This window comes from Primulina tabacum, chromosome 6 (assembly GCF_025594145.1).
Source record: "Primulina tabacum isolate GXHZ01 chromosome 6, ASM2559414v2, whole genome shotgun sequence".
NCBI lineage: Eukaryota > Viridiplantae > Streptophyta > Magnoliopsida > Lamiales > Gesneriaceae > Primulina > Primulina tabacum.
Genome location: NC_134555.1, coordinates 9,777,590 through 9,790,744, shown reverse-complemented (window position 1 = coordinate 9,790,744; position 13,155 = coordinate 9,777,590).

Sequence of the window (13,155 nt, the reverse complement as noted above, 5' to 3'; positions counted from 1 at the left end):
TATTTTTGTACACCCTTCTCCTCACCTTCATAACCATCACTCCCCCTCCACCTCCACCGAAAATAAGACCCCTTTTCAGTAGAAAAAAACGTGAATAACAGCTAGGGAGAAAGGGAGAAAAATCGAGAGCCAAGAAAGGTAGAGAAGCAAGCCACTCCGTCTCCTCCGCGCCGTCTCGTCTCTTCTTTTCGTTTTCTTTCGAAACGAAACCAGGCATGTCTAGATTTCTTTCAAACCTCAATCAATTCATATTATCATTTATTTTTCAGTACATGATCATGTTGTAGCAAGCAAAAATCGAGATCCATGTCAAAATATTTTGGAACACACATGTAGAATTTTCGACTTCCCTTGACAAGCTTCACATTTTTCTGAGTTTTGATGGTTTCAGGTATTGGATCGACTCCAGGCTCCCAATGCGGCTTGTATACACGTAATAGGATGCATTAGGACCATTTTGGTCCATTCAAACCAGCCCCATGCTTGCTGGAAATTCAGAATGACAGCAAGTTCCCCATAAGTGCAGAAATGTGATTCGAAAATTCAGTTTGGATGTCAAGGAGGAAGGATCTGATCTTGGCTGCCACAAGGGCCTTTAGCCATGGTTGGATCACTTCCCTAGCATGTCTAAGACGTGACTAAGTTGCCCTTTTGGTGGCTTGGTCCATGGCTCATCGGTTTTTAAATAATCAACAAGAACAGCCCCTTTCCCCATTCGGCCCTTCCATTTTTCAGCATTTGGTTTCGTTTCTTTTGTTGCTTGGTGTGGATCTTGGTTGGCCTATGGCCCTTAGCCACGGTTCATATCATGCTCCTAGATGTCTAGATCGTGCCATGGTCAATCAAATGGCCACTGGAACGACGCAAGACATCGATCATAGCATAAACACTACACACGCATGCACGTTGCTCTCGGTTGGACCCTTCGGTTGAGTTTTGGTGTGATGCGGATTGTGGCTGGCCTAGGGCCCTTAGCCATGGTTCAAATCATTCCTTGGGATGTTGGTAAGAGTCTCTGGTCGGTGGTTCACTCCCCTAATGGCCGATAGTCTCGAAACCAACGCAAGTCTTGTAGTTGCGCAGCTGCTGGAAATTACAGCAAGTTTCTGTGTCGGTTCAGAGGCTCGTTCGAGTTCTTGGTTGGCTTTTAGCCCATGGCCTTGGACTGGACAGTGCCTCATTGAGTTGGGAAGGTCATGTTTTTGACCGTTTGTCATTCGGATCATTTTTGAGGTCGTACGAGAATTTACGGTGCGATGTGCCAAATTGACTCTCGAAAGAGCGTTTCGTGTTTTGGCCTCCATTCCACCTAGATTTCGACCCTATCATTTTAGGAACATTATTTTATGATTTTTCAGCGTATTTTAATCATGACTATACGTCGGTTCAGTGTCGGTTCAGGTTGGCTCGGAGTCATGATTAAATGCGAAGTCATTAGGCGTCATAGTCGCATCTTTTGAACGTAAATTGCATAGTTGGTCATGTTTAAGCTATTGCATATTTTTCATGGCACAGTTAGGTTGCAGCGAGCCTGGGAACGATCCAATCCAACCCAGTTGGTAAAATTACAGGAATTTTCATTACGCCAGTTAATTATTTTACGTGCATTAAACAGAAAATGATTATTTTTGAGATTTATGCGATATGGCTTGTGGTTCATTCACTATGTGGGAGTGTTATTTTATACGGTCGCCAGTGACCGATCAGTTCAGTATGGTACCACCCGGTCGCCAGTGACCGGCCAGCTCAGTTCAGTTTCAGCCTCCCCGGTAGCCAGTTACCGATCAGTTCAGCTTAGTGCAGTGGCCACAGGCGTAAAACATAATCTCAACAGAAAATTTTACCAGATATTTCAGTACAGGCTCCAAGAAGCAAATATTTTTACAGTGATTTTCAGTTCAGTTATGCACGTATTATAATTGCTCAGTACAGATTATTTTCAGTATGCCTCAGGACATGATAAGTTAACTCATGCATATTTTAATTCAGATTTTTACTCGTTACCTGTGATATATGCATTCTGAGTCTTTAGGCTCACTAGACTTGATTGTTGTAGGTACTGATGAGGCCAGGGCCGAGGGCGGGGACCAGTGAGCCAGCTTGGGTCGGCAGTAGTGGCACCCGAGGACCTCAGTGCAGCAGTTGTTATGTTTTTCCGCAAACAATTTTATCAGTTGTTGGATATTTTTAAATTGTGATTTTTGGCAAACTTTATTTTCTTCCGCTGCTATTATTTTAAATATTGAACTTGATTCACCAGTGATTTTATGAATGAGGCCATTTAAGTTCTTTTAAAAAGAAAATTTTTAATTTTCCGCAAATTTCAAGAAAGGAGTTTTTGGCCCTTCACAGTTGGTATCAGAGCGGTGGTTCTGTATAGGGTTTCACTACTACTGACCGCGAGAAGCTCACGAAGCCACGCCTTTGGTCTGTAAGTTTTTCAGTTCAGCATTTTGTTCAGCATTTCAGTTATAGCATGAATTATTTTGTCAGCATGCTTCCAGATTTTGAGTATTTCAGTAATAAATTATGGAATTATGCATGTTAGTTACGTATGGGTTATGTTGGAACAGTATGCCCCCTAGACGCATTTTAGAGCGCAACAGAGAGGAGGAGCCTCGCCGAGAGGACAGAGAGGAGCATAGACCGGAGGGAGACCTACCACCTCCTCCACCGCCCCCACCGGACATGAGTGCCCAGATGTTAGCTGGGATGGCACAGTTCTTCGCACAGTTTGCGGGGGGCAATGCCGCAGCCGTAGCCGCAGCCGCAGCCAGGCCGACAGGGCCCGAGGCTGTGTATGAGCGATTCATGAAGATGCGCCCGAAGGAATTCTCTGGGGCATCTGACCCCATGGTTGCCGAGGGATGGATCAAATCCCTCGAGGTTATCTTCGATTTTATGGAGCTGGGGGACGCAGACCGAGTCCGATGTGCCACCTACTTGTTCACTGGAGACGCCCGCTTATGGTGGGAAGGAGCTTCGGTAGCCCTGACATTGGCTACACTTTCTTGGACCCGCTTTACGGAGGTTTTCTACTCCAAGTATTTTGCTGAGGAGGTTCGCACCAGGCTGACCACCGAGTTCATGAGCCTGAGACAGGGGGATATGTCGGTTACGGAGTTTATCCGTAAGTTCGAGAGGGGCTGTCACTTTGTGCCCCTGATAGCGAATGATGCCAGAGCCAAGCTGATGCACTTCCTGGTGGGTTTACGGCCGATCTTGCGCCGGGATGTTAGGGTATCTGACCCTGCTACTTATGAGATTGCCGTCTCCAAGGCCTTAGCCGCAGAGCAGGATCTGCGGGATATCGAGAGGGATCGCCAGGGCAAGCGCCCAGTCCAGGCACCGCACCGCCCTCCTCCTCTTCAGCATCAGCAGCAGAATAAGAGGCCTTTTCATGGACCGCCCAGGAACCGAGGGCAGCAGCAGCAGCAGCAGCAGCGGGGACGCCCAGCCCCGAGGACTCAGGAGCACCCAGTCTGTCCCAGGTGCTCACGTCGCCATCCTGGAGCATGTATGGCTGGCTCAGGAAAGTGTTTTAAGTGTGGCAGTCCAGACCACATGTTGCTGCAGTGTCCTCAGAGGAATCTGCCTACCCAAGGCAGAGTTTTTGCTCTCCATGCCGCGGAAACCAACCCGGAGACTATGTTGTTGACAGGTACCTCTAAACTTAAAGTTATTCTTTGAATTTCCGCGTTTTGGGAATCGGGATTTAGATTTTGAACTTAGAACTGTTATAGAATTGCATGCTCTACTCAGATTTATTTCGGGGAAATTAAGCTAGAGGAACCTTGACCTTTGCATGTCTATAAGTTTAGATCTTGTAGTGGGATTCAACTTAGAACTCCGCTCTTTCAGGGAGAATTTTTATATCTGGTTCCGCTACCAAGGCCTTGATAGATTCAGGGGCCACTCACTCGTTTATTTCGGAGATCTTTGCAAACTTTCTCAAGATCCAGACCATTGGGCTAGATACAGCCTTTTCAGTAGTGTTGCCGTCAGGCGAGGAGATGGCAGCTACCAATGTTATCCGAGATATAGACCTTGAGTTGCACGGTAATCTTGTTTATGCGGATCTGATCGTGTTACCGATGCCGGAATTTGACATCATCCTAGGGATGGACTGGCTATTGAAGAACAGAGTGTTGATAGACTTCCAGCGGAGATCCGTTCTTGTCCGACCGCCTGGAATGGAGCAGTTCTTATTTGAGCCGGACAGGTACTTTTCCTTACCGCGCATTATTCCTTATGTTCAGGCTAGGAAGCTCATGCATAGAGGGTGTAGGGCATTTCTAGCAACCTTTTTATCTGTCCCCGAGGAACCCAGCCAGTCAGCCTCAGATGTTCCGATAGTTAGAGATTTCTTAGACAGTTTTTCCCGAAGACGTCTCTGGTATGCCACCAGAGAGAGAGGTGGAGTTTTCCATTGAGCTTATGCCAGGTACGGCTCCGATATCCAAAGCGCCGTACCGACTAGCACCGACAGAGATGGCAGAGCTTAAGAAGCAGATCCAGGAACTTCTCGACAAGGAGTTCATTCGCCCAAGCTTTTCTCCATGGGGCGCGCCGGTCTTATTCGTGAAAAAGAAGGATGGCTCGATGAGGCTTTGCATTGACTACCGGGAGTTGAACAGGGTTACAGTGAAGAATAAATACCCACTGCCGAGGATTGAGGATCTGTTTGACCAGTTGCAGGGAGCTTCGATTTTCTCCAAGATAGATCTGCGTTCCGGTTATCACCAGTTGAGGGTGAGAGATGCTGATGTCTCGAAGACAGCTTTCAGGACTCGTTATGGTCACTACGAGTTCCTTGTGATGCCGTTCGGTCTGACGAATGCGCCAGCGATCTTCATGGATCTCATGAATCGCGTATTTCAGCCGTACCTCGACCAGTTTGTGATAGTGTTCATAGATGACATTCTCGTCTACTCCAAGAGTCGGGAGGAGCACAGCAGGCATCTGACCACAGTGTTGCAGACATTGCAGAAACATAAACTATTCGCAAAGTTCAGTAAGTGCGAATTCTGGTTAGAGAAGGTGGCGTTCTTGGGCCACATTGTTTCTAGCAGTGGTATTGAGGTAGACCCCGCAAAAGTTGCAGCAGTAAGAGATTGGGTTGTGCCTCAGAATGCATCCGAGATCCGCAGTTTCCTTGGGCTAGCAGGATATTACAGGAAATTCATTCAGGGATTCTCATCCATTGCCGTTCCACTCACAGCACTGACAAAGAAAAATGTGAAGTTTGTGTGGAGCGAGGAGTGTCAGAAGAGCTTCGATACTTTGAAGCAAGCTCTTATCTCAGCACCCGTTTTGGCTGTACCGTCAGGATCCGGCGAGTTTGTCCTTTATACCGATGCTTCGAAGCTTGGATTAGGTGCAGTTTTGATGCAGCATGGGAGAGTGATAGCGTATGCTTCTCGACAGCTGAAAATCCACGAGAAGAATTACCCTACCCATGATCTGGAGTTAGCGGCCGTAGTTTTTGCTTTGAAGATTTGGAGGCACTATCTGTATGGAGAGAAGTGCCAGATCTTTACCGACCATAAGAGCCTCAAGTATTTCTTTACGCAGAAGGAGCTGAACATGCGGCAGAGGCGTTGGTTGGAGCTTGTGAAAGACTACGATTGTGACATTAGCTACCACCCGGGTAAAGCTAATGTAGTTGCGGATGCTTTGAGCAGGAAAGTCGCAGTGATGGCTCATTTGACGATTCAGAAACCTCTTCAGATTGAGATGCAGAAGTTTGATCTTGAGACTTACCCTCGAGGTAGAGTTCCTCGTCTATCTACCTTGACCATTCAGTCTTCCCTTTTGGACCGTATTCGCAGTGGTCAGACCGCAGATGAGCAGTTGGCACAGTGGAAGAAGAGAGATGAAGCCAAGGGCAGTGTTTTGTATTCAGTCAGCGACGGTATTGTGAGATACCGAGATAGGATATGGGTTCCTAGCAGTGATTCTATCCGAGCAGACATCTTATCAGAGGCCCATACGTCCCCGTACTCCATTCACCCTGGGAGTACGAAGATGTACAAAGATCTGCAGCTACTGTATTGGTGGCCAGGGATGAAGAAGGACATCAGGCGTTTTGTATCCGAGTGCCTGACTTGCCAGTTAGTGAAGGCCGAGCATCAGAGACCAGCAGGTTTGCTCAAGCCTCTTCCTATTCCCGAGTGGAAGTGGGAGAACATTACCATGGACTTTGTGACCGGATTGCCGAGGTCAGCCAGAGGATCGAATGCTATCTGGGTGATTGTAGATCGTCTTACCAAATCAGCGCACTTCTTGCCTATTAAGACGACTTTCACCATGGTTCAGTATGCAGAGCTGTATATCCGAGAGATAGTCCGACTCCATGGTATTCCAGTTTCTATCGTATCCGACAGAGATCCCAGATTCACTTCCTCGTTTTGGAAGAGTTTGCATTCGACTTTGGGTACGAAGTTGCTGTTTAGCACAGCTTTCCATCCGCAGACAGATGGACAGTCGGAGCGAGTTATTCAGATCTTAGAGGATCTTCTCCGTGCTTGCGTCATTGATTTCTCTGGGAGTTGGGAGTCGAACTTACCATTGGTAGAGTTCACCTATAACAACAGTTTCCAGTCGTCTATAGGTATGGCTCCGTATGAGGCGCTGTATGGCCGCAAGTGTAGATCTCCTGTTCATTGGGATGAAGTAGGAGAGAGAGCAGAGTTGGGTCCAGAGATTGTTCAGCAGGCAGCTGATGTAGTAGTCAAGATCCGTGATAGGATGAGGACTGCCCAGAGCCGACAGAAGAGTTATGCCGATCAGCGGAGGAGAGAGTTAGAGTTTGCAGTGGGCGATCATGTCTTCGTGAAAGTGGCACCTATGAAGGGTGTCATGAGATTTGGCAAGAAAGGGAAGCTCAGTCCGAGATTCATTGGACCTGTTTGAGATCCTTGACAGAGTTGGGACGCTAGCGTATCGTGTGGCTCTTCCGCCGAATCTGGCCGGAGTACACAATGTCTTTCACGTCTCCATGCTGAGGAAGTATATGGCAAATCCTTCGCATGTGCTGAATTTCGAGCCGTTGCAGCTTACTCCGAACTTATCTTATGAGGAGAGACCCGTGCAGATCCTAGACAGTCAGGAGAAGAAACTTCGGAACAAGTTGGTTAAGCGAGTCAAAGTCAAATGGCTCAACCATTCAGAGGAGGAAGCTACGTGGGAGTCTGAGCCGGAGATGAGAAGTCGATACCCTGAGTTATTCGGTGAGTTCTAATTTCGAGGACGAAATTTATTTAAGGGGGGAAGGATTGTAGAACCCGTAAGTCAGTAGACGTATAAGCCATGCATAATTCTAGATTTTTAAATTTAATTGACTTCATTGCATGATTATTTTAAATGCATTTATTTGAAGTTAATTATTCATTATTTCAGTTCAGTAGTTTGATTTTTAGCATTTCAGTTATTTCAGTGAGGCCGGACTGGAGTTGGAGTTTTGAGATAGAATTTAAGATTTGAGAAATATTTCCAGAAGTTAATTTAGCTAGCAAGTAAGTTCATTTAAGTTAAAAAGAAGTTTAAGGAATTATTTAAGTTAGTTGAGGATTTTAATTTAAATTATTGGAGGTGATTAAGAAATGAGCTCATTTAAGTTACTTAATTAAGGGGTTAGTTCACTAAATTAATTAAAGGATTAGTAAGGCTTTTAAGGGTTATTAAATTACTAGATAATCAATTTTCCCCCTACCATTTATCATGCATTTTCGGCCACACCCCTAGAAGAACAAACTAGGACTTGCCAACTCACCTTTGACCCATTCTTGGTTGATTAGCATGCTAATTCTTTTAGCTATTTTTCCACCTTAATTAATTAATACTAGACCACTATCCTAACCCTTGTTTGGCATGATAAAATCGGCCACTATAGTCTAGAATCACCCAAGAGATCATTTGATAGCAATTCAAAATTCAAAATTCAAATGCATGAAGACTTGGTCTTGATATGATCCTATTTTTGTGCACCCTTCTCCTCACCTTCATAACCATCACTCCCCCTCCACCTCCACCGAAAATAAGACCCCTTTTCAGTAGAAAAAAACGTGAATAACAGCTAGGGAGAAAGGGAGAAAAATCGAGAGCCAAGAAAGGTAGAGAAGCAAGCCACTCCGTCTCCTCCGCGCCGTCTCGTCTCTTCTTTTCGTTTTCTTTCGAAACGAAACCAGGCATGTCTAGATTTCTTTCAAACCTCAATCAAGTCATATTATCATTTATTTTTCAGTACATGATCATGTTGTAGCAAGCAAAAATCGAGATCCATGTCAAAATATTTTGGAACACACATGCAGAATTTTCGACTTCCCTTGACAAGCTTCACGTTTTTCTGAGTTTTGATGGTTTCAGGTATTGGATCGACTCCAGGCTCCCAAGGCGGCTTGTATACACGTAATAGGATGCATTAGGACCATTTTGGTCCATTCAAACCAGCCCCATGCTTGCTGGAAATTCAGAATGACAGCAAGTTCCCCATAAGTGCAGAAATGTGATTCGAAAATTCAGTTTGGATGTCAAGGAGGAAGGATCTGATCTTGGCTGCCCCAAGGGCCTTTAGCCATGGTTGGATCACTTCCCTAGCATGTCTAAGACGTGACTAAGTGCCCCTTTTGGTGGCTTGGTCCATGGCTCATCGGTTTTTAAATAATCAACAAGAACAGCCCCTTTCCCCATTCGGCCCTTCCATTTTTCAGCATTTGGTTTCGTTTCTTTTGTTGCTTGGTGTGGATCTTGGTTGGCCTATGGCCCTTAGCCACGGTTCATATCATGCTCCTAGATGTCTAGATCGTGCCATGGTCAATCAAATGGCCACTGGAACGACGCAAGACATCGATCATAGCATAAACACTACACACGCATGCACGTTGCTCTCGGTTGGACCCTTCGGTTGAGTTTTGGTGTGATGCGGATTGTGGCTGGCCTAGGGCCCTTAGCCATGGTTCAAATCATTCCTTGGGATGTTGGTAAGAGTCTCTGGTCGGTGGTTCACTCCCCTAATGGCCGATAGTCTCGAAACCAACGCAAGTCTTGTAGTTGCGCAGCTGCTGGAAATTACAGCAAGTTTCTGTGTCGGTTCAGAGGCTCGTTCGAGTTCTTGGTTGGCTTTTAGCCCATGGCCTTGGACTGGACAGTGCCTCATTGAGTTGGGAAGGTCATGTTTTTGACCGTTTCGTCATTCGGATCATTTTTGAGGTCGTACGAGAATTTACGGTGCGATGTGCCAAATTGACTCTCGAAAGAGCGTTTCGTGTTTTGGCCTCCATTCCACCTAGATTTCGACCCTATCATTTTAGGAACATTATTTTATGATTTTTCAGCGTATTTTAATCATGACTATACGTCGGTTCAGTGTCGGTTCAGGTTGGCTCGGAGTCATGATTAAATGCGAAGTCATTAGGCGTCATAGTCACATCTTTTGAACGTAAATTGCATAGTTGGTCATGTTTAAGCTATTGCATATTTTTCATGGCACAGTTAGGTTGCAGCGAGCCTAGGAACGATCCAATCCAACCCAGTTGGTAAAATTACAGGAATTTTCATTACGCCAGTTAATTATTTTACGTGCATTAAACAGAAAATGATTATTTTTGAGATTTATGCGATATGGCTTGTGGTTCATTCACTATGTGGGAGTGTTATTTTATACGGTCGCCAGTGACCGATCAGTTCAGTATGGTACCACTCGGTCGCCAGTGACCGGCCAGCTCAATTCAGTTTCAGCCTCCCCGGTAGCCAGTTACCGATCAGTTCAGCTTAGTGCAGTGGCCACAGGCGTAAAACATAATCTCAACAGAAAATTTTACCAGATATTTCAGTACAGGCTCCAAGGAGCAAATATTTTTACAGTGATTTCCAGTTCAGTTATGCACGTATTATAATTGCTCAGTACAGATTATTTTCAGTATGCCTCAGGATAGGATAAGTTAACTCATGCATATTTTAATTCAGATTTTTACTCGTTACCTGTGATATATGCATGCTGAGTCTTTAGGCTCACTAGACTTGATTGTTGTAGGTACTGATGAGGCCAGGGCCGAGGGCGGGGACCAGTGAGCCAGCTTGGGTCGGCAGTAGTGGCACCCGAGGACCTCAGTGCAGCAGTTGTTATGTTTTTCCGCAAACAATTTTATCAGTTGTTGGATATTTTTAAATTGTGATTTTTGACAAACTTTATTTTCTTCCGCTGCTATTATTTTAAATATTGAACTTGATTCACCAGTGATTTTATGAATGAGGCCATTTAAGTTCTTTTAAAAAGAAAATTTTTAATTTTCCGCAAATTTCAAGAAAGGAGTTTTTGGCCCTTCACACGTATATCTTGCAGGTGGTCTAATAACCCTATCAGACCTTCTAGGAGCATGTACTTCAACTACTAGTTGTTGGAAAATGGTTTCAACTTCTATAGTTGAGGGAGTATCTTGAATTTCTTCAAGTTCTATCATCTTGCCTTTTCTATCTAATAGAAATTCCTTTTCCAAAAAAGTGGCATTTCTTGAAACAAACATTTTTGCTTCATTGGGATGATAGAAATAATATCCAACAGAATTTTTTAGATATCCTACAAAGTAGCACAAAATGGATCTACTATCCAATTTGTCTCCCACTGTCTGCTTCACGTAAGCAGGACATCCCCGTATTCTCATGTAAGAATATTTGGGAGTTTTTCCCATCCATATCTCATATGGTGTTTTATCCACTGCTTTAGTATGGACATTATTCAACAACATTGCAGCAGTTTCAAGCGCAAAGCCCCAAAACGATATAGGCAATTCAGTGAATCCCATCATGGATCGAACCATGTCCATCAAGGTTCGATTTCGACGTTCAGAAACACCATTCAATTTTGGTGTTGCTGGTGGAGTCCACTGTGAGAGAATCTCATTCTCTTTAGATAACCCAAAAATTTAGCACTTAAGTATTCTCCACCTCGATCAGATCGAAGTGCCTTAATACTTCTTTCTAGCTGGTTTTCTACTTCAGATCTGAATTCTTTGAACTTTTCAAATGCTTCAGATTTGTGTTTCATCAAATAAAAGTACCATTACCTCGAATCGTCATCAGTAAAGGTAATAAAGTAGGAATGCCCAAATTTTGTGCTAACACTTAGCGGGCCACAAACGTCCGTGTGGATCAAATCCAGTAAACCATGTGCACGTTCCACGTTTCCATTGAATGGAGTCTTAGTCATCTTTTCTTTTAGACATGACTCACAAGTAGGTAGAGAATTTAAGTCTAAAAAGTCAAACATGCCTTCTCCCACTAGCTTGTGCATCATTCTTTGGGAAATATGACCTAGTCGAGCATGCCATATTCATGCGGGATTCAGATCTTCTATTTTTCTTTTTTTTTTTGTTGTTGTTTTTGTATGCGATTGGACATTGTTAACGGAATATCCTTTAATTTTAAGTTATAGAGATTGTTTGTTAATTCTCCAGTTCCAATCAAACATTCATTCTTGTATAAATTGCAAACACCTTTAGCAAAAGCACAAGAATAACAATTCCTATCAAGCATAGAAATAGAAATAATGTTTTTAACCAATTAAGGAACAAATAAAACGTCTCTCAAAAACAACTTAAAATTATTGTCCAAAATAAAAGTAATGTCTCCAATGGCAGTGGCAGCAACTCTTGCTCCATTTCCAAGTCTTAGAAATGTCTCACCATCTCTAAGCCTCTTGCTTTGTGGGGATCCGAACCTAATTCTTCTTCTTAATCATTATTAGGATCATTTAATTAATCTGGGTCTAAATTTTTTATTTAAATACACCAGTGCGGAAAATAAGATAATCAGTCTGATACAGATATCAACAGTAAAGTACAAGTGCTGTACAAAGTACATTTATTTCAAAGTAATGTTCAGTCATTACATCAAGTACTGAAAACCCATCTATTCTAAGTCCGGATCTCCACGCTAAACTTGAATCTCTCATCCTCTTCGTGACCCTGATCATGTCCCACCTGTTGTCATGCACACATACAAACACAACAACAGCCGGATAACTTCGGTGAGAATATAATCCCAGTATAAGCAACGTATACATGCAATCATATAAACAGATATAAAAGAATGAAACAGCTATCAATAACATGTATCAAAATCTGAATGACATGAATCGATATAAAGCTGTAAATAAACTCTGGACTCATCATCTCAGACTCGACTCATCTCTAATCTAGGGATCCCGATTCCTGGACATTGGCACAATATATCGAATCTCCGCAATAGAAGCCGATCTGCTCCTACGCAACATCAATATAAACCAACATCTAGTGTTTTGGCACCTCCGCCCATGACTCAATACATGCTTTGCTATAAATCAATAGACTACGCATATCAATCTCATGAATTGAAAATATCAATGCAATAAAGTAAAGTATGTGGTTTTGGAAAACTCAAGTCAAATCAAACTCGAGTCGTATCTTTCCGGTTCAACATTGATTTATACCTTTCTTTTCTCGATCGGATGAAGTCGAAGTCTCGAATTCGAAGCCTGTCAATACTCAATCTGGCAATGACAATATCGAGGAGTATAATATCAATATACCACTCAAATTAATACTGGATATAATCAGAACTCAATCAAATTCTGTTTCAACGGCATAACCGCACAATCTCAATATACCCAGCAATATAGATATCAATCTCAATCAACTCATAATCGATAACAAACTCAATCTAATATCAAATCTGTATAATATCAATCAAATCAATTCTGAAAATGATAACAATTTCATATGGTATCCGTTCTTCAATTTGACTTCGATTATACAATGACCACAATCTCAGAAATAGACAATATAAGTCATATCATGATTCCTCTCATATCATATTTTCAAATCATATCAAAACATAAGAAAACTTACGTCCAGTTGAAGCTCTTGTCGAGAGAAGTACAGTACTGAAGTCGGATTGAAGATTGAACGGACGGATCTTTCGTCAATCAAATTCTAAGATCAAGAACTTGAAACTCTCTCTAGCCTCGGTTCTTTCTTCTTTCTTTCTTAGGGAATAAAATCACTTGTTGATATATATACAATGCATGCCCAAAGACATGTGGCTCATCTCTTGTGCAACACGTCTGGCGCATATGCGCGACCCTCCTCAGCGCTTGTCTTCTCGGCAGCTCGCGCATAT